At 40.9% G+C, this 15207-nt stretch overlaps 1 long non-coding RNA gene across 1 annotated transcript in view; it reads left to right on the top strand.

Annotated features, from left to right (window-relative positions):
* Positions 1–12087: 12087 nt before the first annotated feature.
* The window catches only part of LOC119471645, a 45307-nt gene continuing 42187 nt past the window's right edge, over positions 12088–15207 (top strand). The window contains exon 1 of the long non-coding RNA XR_005200704.1: positions 12088–12883. This is a non-coding gene — a long non-coding RNA (uncharacterized LOC119471645). The remainder of the gene's footprint in view (positions 12884–15207) is intronic.

Genomic DNA, 15207 nt, shown 5'->3' with positions numbered 1-15207 from the left:
AGCAAGAAGAAAAAAGAGTCAAAAGGGTAAAGATGGCTTGTGAGAATTATGGGATACTACTAACTTCCAAGTAATAAATACTTCTAAAGGACGTGAGTGATAAAAAATCCTAGAAAGCATATTTAAGAAAATAATGGCTGAACATTTCCCAAATCCAGAAAAAGATGACATCATCCAGGTACAGGATGTTCAATGGTCACCAATCAAATTCAACCCAACCAAGACACATTATAACCAAATTAATAAAAATTAAAGACTAAAAGAGAATACTTAAAGCAGCAAAAGAAGAGATGCATATTACACTCAATGGAGCTCCAATGTGGCTTTTAGCAGATTTCTCAGCAGCAGCCCTGAAAACTAGGAGAGAGTGGGATGTTATACTCTAAATGCTAAAGGAAAAACAAAATTTACAACTGAGAATACTGTACCCAGGACAGCTATCCTTCAAACAAAAGATATATTTTCCCAGACCAACAAAAGCTGAGGGAATTCGTCAACACCACACTTGTCTTACAAGAAATGCTAAAGAGAGTTCTTCAATCTGAAAAAAATGAATCCTAATGTGTAACAAGAAAATATTTGAAGATATTAAATTCACTGGTGAAAAAACAAATTCAGAATACTTTACTACTGTAATTGGGGTAAGTGAACCACTTGCATCTTAAGTATGAGGACTAAAAGACAAAACTATTAAGATCAATAAGAGCTACAATAATTATTTAGAAACTAGACAATAAAAAAGACATAAATTGAAACATCAATAAGTCAAAATGTCTAGGGGGATGGTGTTAAAGTACAGAGTTTGTTTTTGTTACTTTTCTTTGCAATCAAAGTTAGGTCACTATCAGTTTAAAATAACCTGCTATAACTATAAAAATTTTCTTTAGGTCTCATGGTAATCACAAAGCAAAAAACAGTAATACATATGCTAAAAATAAATAGCATGGAATTCAAATATCCTACCATAGAAAATCACTTTACCACCAAGAAAGTAAGAGAGGGTTAAAAAAAGGAAGAAAGGATCCACAAAACCAGCAGAAAACAAGTAGCAAAATGGCAATAATACATCCTTCCTTATCAATAATAGTCTTGAAAATAGATTAAATTCTCCAATTAAAAGGGAGATAAAAAACTGCATGGACAAAAAACAAGTTCCAATTATATGTTGTCTATAAGAAATGTACTTCATCTATAAAGACACACACAGACTGAATGTGAAGAGATGGCAAAAGACAGCCCATTCAAATGGAAATGAAAAAGAGCAGGTGTAGCTTTACTTATATCAGATAAAATAGACTTTAAACCAAGAATAGTTTTTTTTTTAAAGAAAACCACAAGGAAGACTATTTTATAATGATAAAGGGATCAACACAATAAAATGATATAACAATTATAAATACATATGTATCTAATACTGGAGCATTCAAATATATAAAACAAATTTGAAAAGACCTAAAAGAGAGATTGACTGCAATGTATTAACAGTAGGGAACTTCAAAACCCCACTTATGGCAATAGACAGATTATTTTGACAGAAAATCAACAAAGAAACAGTAGAGTAAACTGCATTCTAGGGTAAATGAACCTAACAGACATTTACAGAATACTTCATCCAAGAGCTGTGGATTATGCCTTTTTCTAAACAACATATGAAACATATTCTGGGGTAGATCATATGTTAGATCACAAGTCTGAACAAATTAAAAAAAAACAAAATCATATCAAGTATCTTTTCTGGTTATGATTGAATAAAACTGGAAATCAATAACAGAAGGAATGTTGAAAATGGTACACATTGATGGAAATTAAACAAAATGTTCCTAAACAATGAATGGATCAATGGAGAAATTGAAAAGGAAATTTAAAAATTACTTGAACAAATGAAAATGGAAACCCAACATACCAAGATGATACAGCAAAAGCAGCACTAAGAGAGAAGTTTATAGCAATAAACCCTACATTAAAAAGCAAAAAGTCTTCAGATAAACAGCCTAATGATGCATCTCAAAGAATAAGAGAAAGAAAAATGAACCAAACCCCAAATTAGTAGAAGGAATGAAATAATAAAGATCAAAGCAGAAATAAATAAAGTTGAGACGAAAAATACAACACAAAATATTAATGAAATAAAAAGTTTGTGTTTTGAAAAGATAAACAGAATTGACAAACTTTTAGCTACACAAAATAAGAAAGGAAAAGACCCAAATTGATAAATATCAAAGACAAAAAGGAGACATTACAACTAATATCACAGAAATACAAAAGATAATTAGAGACTATCATAAACAACTATATGTCAACAAACTGAAATACCTAGAACGAATGCATAAATTCCTGGAGACATACAACTTACCAAGATTGGACCATGAAGAAATAAAAAACTTGAACAGACCTGAAATAAGTACTGAGATTGTAGCAATAATAAAGCATCTCCCATCAAAGAAAATCCCAGGACCTGACCACTTCCCTGCTGAATTCTACCAAACATTTAAAGGAGAACTAATAACAATTCTACTGAAACCATTCCAAAAAATTGAAGATGAAGGAATATCTGCAAACTTGTCCTATGACACTCTCATTACCTTGATACAAAAACTAAGTAAGGATAAACCAACAACAGCAACAACAACAAATTGCAGGCCAATATCGCTGAAGAGCATAGAGGCAAAAATTCTCAGCAAGATACACAAACCAAATTCAACAGCGCATTAAAAAGATCATGATCTTTTTAATCATGGTCATGATCAAGTGGGACTCATTTCAGAGATATAAAAATGGTTCAACGTATGCAAATCAACAAATGTGATATATAAGATTAACAGAATCAAGAACAAAAACTATATCATTATATCAATGGATGTTAGAAAAGCATTTGATAAAATCCAAGATTTCTTTACAATAAAAACTCTTGACAAACTGGGTACAAAAGGAACATACTTCAAAACAATAAAGGCTACACATGTCAAACCCACAGCTAACATCACACTGAATGGGGAATAATGGAAAGCCTTTTCTCTAAGATCTGAAACAAGACAAGGATGCAGTTGCAACAGAGGATTTGCTGATCCCCCAGCAAGCTCTAGAGTAGGGATGGCCTTTAATAGTTGTCCTACCTTGAGGTAAGGGGGCTGAGCCTTAGGTCCCCTGCACTGACCAGTTATTGGATATAGGCTGCCCCTAGGGAAGATGCATAACTTGGGACGTGATGCAGGTCTCTTCAACCAATGGCATTTTCTAGAAGGGGGAATCCTTTGTGATCACTCAGCATCCAACACTCCCAAATGCTAGGATAGTATATCCTGATGGGGAAGTCTGGGCCAAAGATAGTACTATTCCACCACATCAGTGGTTCTCAACTGGGGAGATTTTTTCTCTCAGAGGACATTTGGCAGTATCTGGAGACATTCTTGGTTGTTACACCTGGAGTGGGAGGGCTGCTACTAGTATCTAGTGGTAGAGGATAGGGATGCAGATAAACATTCATTAGTGCTCGAACTGCTCCCCACATCAAAGATCAGACTCAAAATGTCAATAATGCCAAAGTTGAGAAACCCTGTGCTATGCCATGCTTTTTTTTTGGGCCAGATCCTGCATAAACTACTTGTTCCAAAATCATTGTTTTAGGATCTGTGCTTGGAGAATCCCAAATTAAGACAACGTGGATATCAAAACTCCAAGAGATGAAGTAATTTGCTTAGAGTTGCAAGCTTGTGGGTGGGACAAGATTGCATTGGGTTAAGAACTCTAGACTTTCTGTCTCTTGAGCCCACATTCTTCTCTGTGTACTCTCTATTGGGATGGTGAATGGACCAGTCTCCAGATCACATAGCACATGAGGAACTTGCTGATGGACTTGGTTCACTCATGGACATTTCTGCAAATTCTGGCTCCTTGACAAATTGGTTGGCTCTTCAATAGTTATACAGTCATTCTCAACTGGACTACAGAGCATGAACAATGATTTGCATGACCTTCTCAATTCTCCTAAAGTTGGTACTTAGCTAGTACTGTTATAGATGCATAGAGAGAAGTTAATTTATTCCATGTGGTTGCATCTTAGAGCTTTAAGACAAATTCTCTTGTGCAAACCTGATTGAGAATGGCCCAATAGGCAGAGATATTCCTATCAAGCTACTGAGCTTCCACTTATTAATGTATTTGCTCATTCAATCACTTTTTCCCTTACTCATTTATTACTTCATTTAACAAATAGTTATGCTTAGCAGTACACATTCCCATATTGTGGGCATGTTATTCTAGAATAGAAAATGTCTTGAACTATCATTGTCAGATGATTCTACAAATGATGAAATTTAGAAATCCAGAGAGGTTAGTAATTTACTTAAAGTCTTAGGGCTTACCCAAGACAGAGCTGGGGTTAGAATCAGGTTCCAGAGGGAGACAGGTTTGCCTAGGAAAGACAACACTGTGGTCCTTTACTGCAAGCACAGGAATATGTGACTAATCTTAATTTGCATTTCATTAATATGCATCTTATATTGATATTCTCTGCTCACAACCCAGAGTATGGGATGTAGCCTTCCCTTCTGTCCATATTTTTCTAGAAAACTGTGTGTCACCAGGAGCTTTTGAACTAGTAGATCTCCTAGTCCTGGCTTTGATTTGAGCCAAGGGAACAGTTTAGATTCTGGAGTTTCTCTTCCAGCTGTAATTCAATGTATAGGAATGTGAATGGTCTCCAGTCTTTGGGAAATGAAAACTCTAGCTTGCCATTTAAGTGAGCAATTTGTGAAACTACCTGTTTTCCCCAAACATTAAACCAGACCTTTGCCAACCTTAATTGGAAGCAGAGAAGCCATTGTCAAGGGGACACAAATTGGGATTCTTTTCAGGCTTGGAGCCTGGACTAGAAACCATGCTGCCTTCTCTCTCTGCCCTAGTTCCTGTGCAAACCTAATTTTCTCATCCTTCTGGGACTGAGTTATGCACCTTTTGTTGCCAGTACAGTACTGGGGAGAAATCTGATTTATTTTTACTGCCATAGACCAAATTCATTCTGTTTAACTCATATCTGAGTGCTGCCAATTCCCAATCTTATAATCCAGTCAAGAGAATTATATTATCATTACCCCCAAGGTGGCTTTCCCTGGCATTTGGCCACTGGCCTCATGCCAGAGATTACCCTGAGTTTCAAGGAAAATGTTCCTAATACCCAGTACAGGAAGTTTGAGGAGAGTTATTTCCACAGTAAACACACATACTTCAAATTTACCACCAGTGATTTAAGCCTAAATTACTCACACTGTGAATCTCTATTAATATGCTTAATTTTTTTCATAGGTTCTTATATTAGGTAAGAAGTCAAGGCTGTGGGAGAATTCTGTTAGCATTTGCTGTCAGGGGGAACAAAAGGGCAACATTGGCTTAGGCAAATGACAGGCTAGTGGGTGGACCTGGCCTTAGTAATAACTGGAATCGGGGACTGGACAGCTTTCAGCTGGGTCTGGCCACTACATATTTATTAGGGGTAAAAAGCTTCCCTAATCCTGGTGCATCCATATTTACAGAGTGGGTACCACTAGGCTAATGTCCTGCTGTTTCCCTCCCCTTCCCTTGCAGGGGAGGATGGTGGCTTATCTCTCTCAGTAAATTGTGGGAGAACAGACTGAGCATTATTCTCAGTTCAGCTTTTTCCTCTGGTTAGAGACCCAGAGAAGATGACTCTTTTCTGCCCCCTCCCATGTGCTTGGGGGCAGGTCTGTGGTTTTCCTATACTGCTTAGGACTGGGTGGAAAAGTCTTTCTAACTTTGAGATTTCCTGTTATTTTTTATACATTCCCACAAATGGAATCCGCATTCTCTAGCAGCACCTGTTGTCAGTAATAAAGGTGATATTTTGGCCTTCATAGGTCTGATTTGTCTGTCTCTCAAACTATTTTGAACCTGGATGGGGAAAGAAGAGTTATTTATCAGGCCCTCTGCAATCACATCATTAATTCATTCAGCAATTATTTATTGTGTGATTGTTATGTATCAGGTGCAGAGAGAAAAGAGATGGTTTCTGTCCTTGAAAGGCTCACAGTCTAGTGAGAGCTGCCTGCTGATATATCTCCAGGGCTTTGTCCTCTTGATAAATGAAAGAACAAAGATTTTGCATTATAATGTGATCAGTGTGCAGAGGATCCTGCGCTGTGCTCCAGATCCCCCTTTATGATTCAGGCATCCTGTCCTACAGTTGCTGGGAGTGTTGGCTGATGGTGGTTCTCAGCTGAGTTTCTCTCTGGGAATTGCCCTAGTTGGAAGAAAGCAGCCTCACCCAAGAGCGTGTCCTCTGCTCAAGGGCTGTCTGTGTCTCAAAATGGGGCACTCTAAATGGCCATCTCAGATCCATACTTCTCCATAGGATTGGGATGAGGTTTCTATGTGACTGTATCACAATCAGCTTCTCCCTCTGCCTAGTCCCGCTTCTTCTGTCTTCTGGGTGTTCATCCTGAGCAGACACATCAATAAACTTCCTGCATGTGGATTTCCATCTCAATCTCAGTTTGCAGGAACCTGATCGAGACATAAGTCCAAACTATTGTGGGATTATCAGGGAAGGGTTACCAAGTCAAGGCTGGGCATTTGGAGAAGTAGAGACAGTACTGGGATTAGAGGAGAAGGTAGGACAGCTGGGCAAAGGATGGCAGGAGGCTTGCAAGAGAAGGATGAGGTTGAGGAGGAGAGACAACTGGAGCTTATAGGGGTGTGTGGAGCTCCTGAGACCCTGGGAACTGGTGCCAATGGTGGAGAGGATATATTCCCACTAGATGCTCTTTCCAAGCAAGTTTACCTTGCCCTCTTCAAGCAAGCAGCCCAGCCAGGAAGGTCACAAGACAGAGGCCTTGGCCCTGGGTTGCAGCGGTCTCAAGGTTTACCTGAAGTGATGGAAGAAGAGCATCAGTGATCTGAGGGTACTAGGGTAGGGGACAGTGTGGAATGTGAACAAGGGATTCCTGAGTGGAGAAGACCAGAGGTGGCAGAATGTCATGGCTGACGTTTTGTAGGGTTGGCTGCATCTGACTGACTTGGGAAGGCTGTACTTTAGCTCTTGAAGTTCTCTGATGCAACGCCTGGGCATGCACAGGAGGCAGGAAGCAGAGAGACCAGAATGCCTGCTGTGGCCATGCGGAGCTAGCCAAGATGAGCATCTGCTTCTTCTCTGGCAGGTGCCAGGGCAGAGTAAGGAAACCAGTGTGGAGCAATCTACCCAGAGCGCAAGAGAGATGGGGAAGGGCAGGAACTGAAGATGTGGCCTGAGGATTGGGTCAGGCAATTGCAAAAACTTCCAGTTTTATTTTCTTGGTTATTTATATAGAACATTAGTTTCCCCCCACCCCAGAAGCTTCAGAAAAAGAAAAACAAGTAGCTTTAGCTTTCTAGATGGCTAAAGTTTTTAATCATGTTTATTGCTTGTGATAAGATTTGTGAAGTTAGAATCCAACCCAAATAACCTTGCATGTCTCATATATACCAGGAGCTGAGCCATGCAGCCTGGCTTCCTTTGTTAGTGGTTGTAATCAAAGAAGAAGCAATACCTAGAAAAATTCTCTTTAATGAGAGAATAATCAGAAATAACATGTACCATTTGGTTGACTGTTTTTACCTTGCTGTGGGTGCTAGTTAGTTTGGCTCTTTAGTAGCAAATGCCTATTAATGTCATGAATTTATGAAACACAATATTAATCAGTGCCTTTTCAGTGACTGGCACTGTGTCAGGTGCTGGAAATATACATGGCCTGTATAATGGAAAGTGAGAAGAGGAGGTTCCTGAACTTGCTGTACTCTCAGTCCAGCATGAAAAGGCTCATAGGGTGTACCAGCTGCAATTCTGCCTCCTGGGCCTTTTATTGCTACAGACATAGAGATGATTCTATCATCACAGCAAGATTCTAGAGTGGCTTCTGGCTCAACCAGCAGATACTCCTAACTCAATATTAAATCATTGTCTGTATAGTTTGGTGCAAAAGTGTTTTTTCCCCCCTCCAGGCAGGCTTTAAAACATTGGCAATTCTGTCACTGTCTCTTTAGCCGTCCAGTTAGCCGTTAGTTAGGCTGATTAGTTAACTAGGAAAAACCTAGTCCTTATTAGCCAGGTAGACTAAATATTTACTTTAGTTTCACCTATGCATTTTTCTCATGCACTGCTTTGGTGATGATACTAGAAAATAATTCAACCTAAGAGTTTCACCTTTTATTTGGTGATCACATAGAAATTTGCTTTAATAGCACTGAAAGACTATGGATTTTGGGCTTTTAATACACAATGACAAAATACATTGTTTTTGGACATTAGTTCCTTCAGCTTTGAACATCTTTAACTTTTAGGAGGATTTAATTTTGGGGTATACTGTATATTTTTCTCTAAGAAGTTGATAAGGGAATGCTTCTGGGTTTAAATCATTCTATTATGTAAATGTCTCAATGCGGTTCATTATTGGATCATTTTACTGTTGTCATTTAATCTTATTGTTGAATCTCATTGCTACGCTACATTGGATAATACATGGTGGTAGATAACGTAATATGGGAATGTATTAGGGAGTGAATTTGCAGACTTGGATCTGGAGTCATCCTGCCATTGATTGAATTTTGATTGTGCTCTGATGCATTTCAGAGCCTTCAGGCTCTTTGAACAACCTTGTTTTCTTCACCAATGAATAGTATATGGTTCAAAAGGAAAGGTATTTTTTGGTCTCTTTTGCTGTATCCTTACTGCCCAGATCTGTACTTGGTATATATTAAGTGTTCAGTTTATATCTATTGAATGAAAAAGCCCAAAGTCACTGAGCTGGTAGGCAGAGGAACACAGGCAGTCTGATTTCAAGGCTTTCTCTAGGGACCGTTACATGACATGACTTCATGTATAAGTTTGACACTAATTAAATGTGCAGTATAGTGTTTGCTAATGATTGCATCATGCTTCCCACCCTATTATGACCACCCTGAGAGACAGAGATGATGCCAATCTCACCTGCACTTCCCCTGCCCTTCAAAGCTGGGTAGACAGTAGGTGTGAATTACATGCTGATGGGTTGCTTGGCTGCAGAGTTGTTTGCATACTCCGAGGAAGGGAAGGCAAAGGCAACCACAAGTTTTGGCAGCTGTTTTTAACTTCCCCAGGAGGAGGTTCCATCTCTCCACTTGCCTTCTTCAGACCAAGACAGTGCACTTTGGTTACTCCACTAGGGGGACCCAAATGCAAACAAAAAACCCCTCCTGCCCTCCTAAGGTAATGGGATCCCTGCATCAGCCCTCAGGAGGGGTCTGTCTGCAGGGCTCTGGCCAACCTCCGAGGGTAGCGCCCACGTGCTCCTGCTGGGCTCCAGTTCTGCTTTCTCCTTGCCTGATGGCGGCTTTTACAATCAGGGCTTTTGGAGCAAATTCCACCTCTGCGGGGCCAGGACTGCTCAGTTCTTGGGATCTCTGCCGCTTCTGCTGGTACTGACATATGGATTTGTCTTAGGAGCAGAAAAGATGAAATTTGAAGGGCTGCCAGGCTGGTGATGAGGCTGCTCTGGTTTCACATGGGAAGCCCTGAAATCAAAATCTAGTAAATGAAGGATACTTAATCTTTTCCAGCTCTCTTCTCCTCCCCTCAAAAATCAGGGCGCCTTAACCACTCTGATATTTCAACAAGAGGCCATTCAAAGTTTAGTGCTTCCATTTCTGCAGCAAAAAGAACTGGTTCTCACAAGGGCAACCTCACTTGTTGAGATGTGAAGGATCTATCTTGACAACTCACCTTACAGAGATAGATGTTTTTGTGCAATGTTGGGTAGTTTTATTTTATTATTATGTTTTAATATGGCACTGTGGAACGCCTTTTCTTTTTTTCTTTGAACAGCTTGCAAGCATGCTGCAAGCATTTGGGAAAATTCTCAGTTTTATATTTTCTGTAATAAAATCTAATACAGTTATTTTTGCTTTTCTGTGATGTCTAATTAAATTGTTTGATTTAGTTTTTGTTGTAGAGGTTGTATTTCTTTTTACGATCTGATATTTTTCTTGAGGAAGAATGCTATAGATGTTTTTAATGAAACAGATTTATTATTCTGGAGTTTAAAGAAGTTTTAGGAATACTTATATAGACCTGAAATGGTCCTGGCAGAGAGGGATGCCACAGTCTCTTTGCATTAAAGATGAAACACAGGAGACTGAGTGGCGTTAAAGCCAGGTGGAGTCAAATCATTTCACAGAATTTCACTAAAGGAGTCCTTAGAGATTTTCTCATTTAACACCAGCATTTGATAGGTGGTAAGCTGTGGTCCAGAGAAGTGATGATTTGCTTTTTCACAAAGCTGGCTAGTTGCAAAGCCCTAAGGGCATCTGATCCTCACTTGTCATTATCTCACAGATTTTTGGTGTGAACTGAGGGCAAAAATATTGCCTTGCTTCCCATGGCTTTTTATTTTAAATTAGTCTGTTGAGGAATGAGCATCTGAAATGAAGTAAATCAGAGAGGGAAAAGAGACACAAGGCTTTGAGCATTGTGTGATAAAGATGACACATTCTGGTGGAGATTCAAAAGGAACATAGAGTAGCTCTGTCCATAAGCACAAAAGGCCAGAAGGATCTCTGAAGATTGTGTCCAAGAGCAGAGGACGCACTCAACAGTCTTGCTTCGACAATCATTTAATAAGACCACTGGGGGACCGACACTGTGGAATGTTCTGGAGAATACCACCTGGCATTTGTATACATATTTTATGTTGTCTAAGCATGTTTCCACACATCATGTCCTCATTCAATACCTCCGTGTCAGCCAGGGTTCTTTGTGACCCTAGCTCACCTAAGTTATCGAGAGGTTTTTTTGAAAGATGCAGATGGGTCACACAACGGCAGGACCCAGAGCTCTCTGGGGCTGGGATGGGGGAGCAGGAATGAAAGGGTTATCTCTTCAAGCTCTGCCTGGGTTCTAACTGCTCTCAGTTTTGCATTTCCCTGCTCACCCTTGGGGTGAGGGTGTCAGATGGGTCCAGTCTGGAGTACACACACACACTCCTTGGCCAAGGGACTATGGAGGCACCTTGATGAGAAGACCCTTCAAAGCTGAGTAAAAAGCAAATTGTGTTGTTGACAGGAGAAAAGGGAATAAGCAACAGATGTTCCCTACACACCTTGTGAGGTGGGGCGTTAGGTGAAAGAATTACCTCCAAGGTATAATGGGAAATCTGAGGCTCAGAGAGGTGAAGTGACACTTCCAAGGTCACACAGCTTATATAGCAGAGCACAGTTATGTCTCCAGATGCTGCTTTTTAAACCCAAAGGAGTAGGTGAAGCTTGTATTCTGCATAACCCTTTACCCTTACTTACGGCTTGCATCGCCTCTCAACATCATTCATACCCCTCCTCCGTGGCAGCCTCGTTAACCCATCACCTGCCATTTCTGGACTGGGAGACACAGATTTTAACTCTACTCCTAGATCCTCAAATTTCCACTGCTAACGTAATAAATGAAGAATGTTTCTCACTGTGTGATAGTGGAAAAAGAGTCAGTCCAGGTTGGCCTTCTGGACACTGTGGAAGTCCTTTCTCACTTCTTATTTCTGATTAACTTATTGTTGGGGATCTGGACCTTGTAGGAGGGAAGATCAGGGCACCTAGGGAGTCATTTGTGAAGATCTCTTTGGGATGAGATTGCCTACAAGTAAGGCCTGGCCAGGGATTCATGGCCCCATTGCAGTAGCATTATTTAGACATCAGTGAACCTGACAATGTTTCAAAAACTTGCTCTCTGTTGTCATAGGAAAAAAGCTCACTCTCCCTTGCTTAGCTCTGTGATGCCTCACTTCTGATGCCTGGAGTCACTGTTGTTTGTGGAAGGCTTTGGAGTCTGCACAGTAGGGAAGGGATATCTGCTCCTCCAGTGATGTTTGCTATGGCCGTAGAATGCAGAGGGGCGGCGGGAATGCTGTGGGTTTGATGTTCTTGACAATCATGTTCTTGACCGCAGTTCTCCAGTCTCTTCTTCCAGCTTGCCATTCCTGCTTTGTTTCCCCTTTCCTCTATGCTTTCTCTAGTGTTCAGGTTTAAAAATGGAAATTAAATGAATTGTTTCAATTTCATAAGAAGCCCAAAAGATAAAGTAGATAAAAACTGGGATAAATTGGGAGGGTCTTTGGTGTCTACTGAGAGCCTGACGCTCTGCCTGGGAATCCCAGTGTGGCCAATACTCCAGCCACGATCTACTTCCCTCACTTCCTTGGACAGTCTCCTCCCTCCCTCCCTCCCTCTTTCTTTTTTCTCTTAACCTGGAATGACACCCTGCCCATCCTTCAACGTCCCAGGCCTTACCTGTTCCCTAAACCTCCCTAACGCCCTCCAGCCGGGCACACTGTCCCTCACAGTCTCCTTGAACTTCTGTCATGGCTTTTAGCTTTGCTCATTCAAGTCTGATTTGTCCCAATATGCTTAGATGCCTCTGAGTAGGACCCTGTGTGGTGATTAATCTGAGGTCCTGTAGTCAGTTCTAGTAAAAATGATACTATTTTACTGAGTGGATGTTGTTTATTTTGTATTATAGCTTTTGCAAACTTGTAGTTTTCTATCTCCTTATCCACCTACGGATAACCTTTCTGCACATCTTTTGGTTTTTGTAAAATTGGGATAGTAGTATTATTGACTTCGGATTTTCTGAGATGAGTTAATTTAATTTATGTAAAGTGCTTATAACTACCTGTCACAGAGTATGTGCTCAGTAAATATTATTTATTACTATTATTGTAATTATTGTGATCTCAACATCATTAAGATAACAACACTTCTCCACCCCGACTTCATGCCCAGGCTCCTGCCACAGAGGATGCTTGCCTTGGCTTTTCACGGGGATGCATGAAGAAGTGAACCTTGTGACTCTTGGCTTGGAGGCTGGGTGTATGAGGTGAGAATTAGTCAAGGCCTTGTTCACAATCTGAGAACATTCACACTTGTTGCACCTGCTTGGAGAAGCTTGAATTCAATCAGCAAATTTCACATTTCCCAATCCTAGCCTGGGGAAGAGCTTGACTTTAAGTCTTGCAAAGACCTCCTCTCCACAGCTCAGTGATTTTATTCAGGAACTTGCGCCTCCAGGGAGCCAGTGAGACAGGTTCTGGGAGGCAGGAGAAAGCTGCCTCAGCGGCAGTGTTTTCTCAGGCAGGGTTCTCCTGGGGGGGCCCATCCTTGCCTGCTCCCATGTGTGCCTTCAAGCCCAAGCAGCAAAAGAGTTTTCCTTCCCTCAGTCCACCAAGAACCATTCAGGAAGCTGCTCCTTGGAGGGGACATGTTGGGATGCCAGTTTCTTGGCTGGAATCATGAAGGGAATTTACATCCTGATCTGCTACAAACGAAACGTCTGTCTGGTTAGGAGGGGCTTTAGCTGTGTCTCAGATCCTTATGTTTTGGGATACTTTGTTTCTCCTTCGTCCTATCTGTTGGTGTTCCCAATTGCTGGGCAATTATTCCTGTATTTATTATGTTCTCTCTTACCTGTGGGCCTCTACCTAGAAAAATCACCCCCTCTTCTTCCCCCGTCCTCCATACCAGCCCTTTAGATTTCAGCTTCTACGTCGTTCTCCACAGAAATCTCTCTTGACCCCCAAAGACTTTTGGATGGTTTCCTCTCCTTCAGTATTGTGTACCTGCTTCCAGTATGAGCCTTCTAACACGTGGGTCACCACGGTCTGTCTCCGTGTCTATGTCTGCCTGGAAAATGACTTGCAGGCCCCTAGGGACTGTGTTGTTTGTTCAAGGCTGTAACTCTGGGGTCCTGGTCAAAAAATCTACTCATTAATAAAAAAATTGAATAAATGAGTGTATAAAAGAATCAATAATAAATGGTTATTTGTGTTTATCTCATTTTTAATGATTTTAAGAATGAGAAGATGAGTGGTGACATGGAAGAACAAATGTTCAAATGTCTTTTTACAGGAGCACTTTCGGAGAATAAAATTGTGCTCAGCATCTCCATTTTTGGAACAGATCAAAGCAGGAATTTTCTGTTGACAGGAGGGGTAAGGCCTGTTTGTCTCATTTTCCTCATCCTCCTTCGAAGCTACCTAGACTCCTTGGGCAGAATTCGGAGATTACTGTCCTTAAAAGGATGGTGCTGTTTTGCAAGACTTGCAACCGACCCAAATGCCCATCAGTGATAGACTGGATAAAGAAAATGTGGCACATATACACCACGGAATACCATGCAGCCATAAAAACCAATGGGATGACACTGGAAGCCATCATTCTCAGCAAACTGACATAAGAACAGAAAACCAAATACCTCATGTTCTTACTCATAAGTGGGTATTGACCAATGAAAACACATGGACACATGGAAGGGAACATCACACACTGGGACCTATTGGGGTGCGGGGGGCAAGGAGATGGATAGCAGGGGGTGGAAGGATAGGGGAGGGATAGCATTGGGAGAAATACCTAATGTAGATGATGGGGTGATGGATGCAGCAAACCACCATGGCACATGTATACCTATGTAACAAACCTGCACGTTCTGCATATGTACCTCAGAACTTACAGTATAATAATACTAATAAAAATGAAAAAAGCTGGTACCATTTTGAAAAGAAATGAGCAGAGGAACCACAGTCGAGCTGGGGTCCTGACTCCCTTGTTAGCTGGGGCTAATAGAACTGATGATACACGAATGCAGTCGCTAAGTGCTTTGTTTATGTCAATTTTTCATCCTCACAATAATCTTAGGTGCTGTGCACTGTGTTTATTTCTATTTTAGAGAGGGGTGGATCACTTTGAGTGACTTTTGACAGCAGAAGAGGGATGTATTGCCGCAACATTGAGGATTTTTAACAGCAGAAAAAGAGTGTGTTGCAATGGTATCAGGTAGCTCACAGAATTGTTGAGAAGGGAGAACTAGGTTTATAAATAATAGACACAACAATGGTGCTACAGGTCTAGGAATCAGGACACTTCTATGGTATAATTGGGAAATGGAGGTGTAGAGAGGTTAAGTAACTTGCCTGGGGTCCCATGATTTCTGAGTCTGGAGTCAAGCTCTGGATTACCTCCCTCTGGGCGCCAGCCCTGAGCAGCTACATTCAACTCCAGAACAGAATTGCCCATAAGAACATTTGTCATCCACTGAGCAAGGCTATAGCCAGGCACTGTGCTAAATCCATCATAGGTGTCATTAGCTCCTGTGATCTTCGGCTTATCTGCGAAGTGCAGACCTTCTTGCCAAGGTATCACATCGGC

This window comes from Cebus imitator, unplaced genomic scaffold (assembly GCF_001604975.1).
Source record: "Cebus imitator isolate Cc_AM_T3 unplaced genomic scaffold, Cebus_imitator-1.0 Scaffold68, whole genome shotgun sequence".
Classification (NCBI taxonomy): Eukaryota; Metazoa; Chordata; class Mammalia; order Primates; family Cebidae; genus Cebus; species Cebus imitator.
This window is presented reverse-complemented; position numbering and strand designations above follow the sequence as displayed.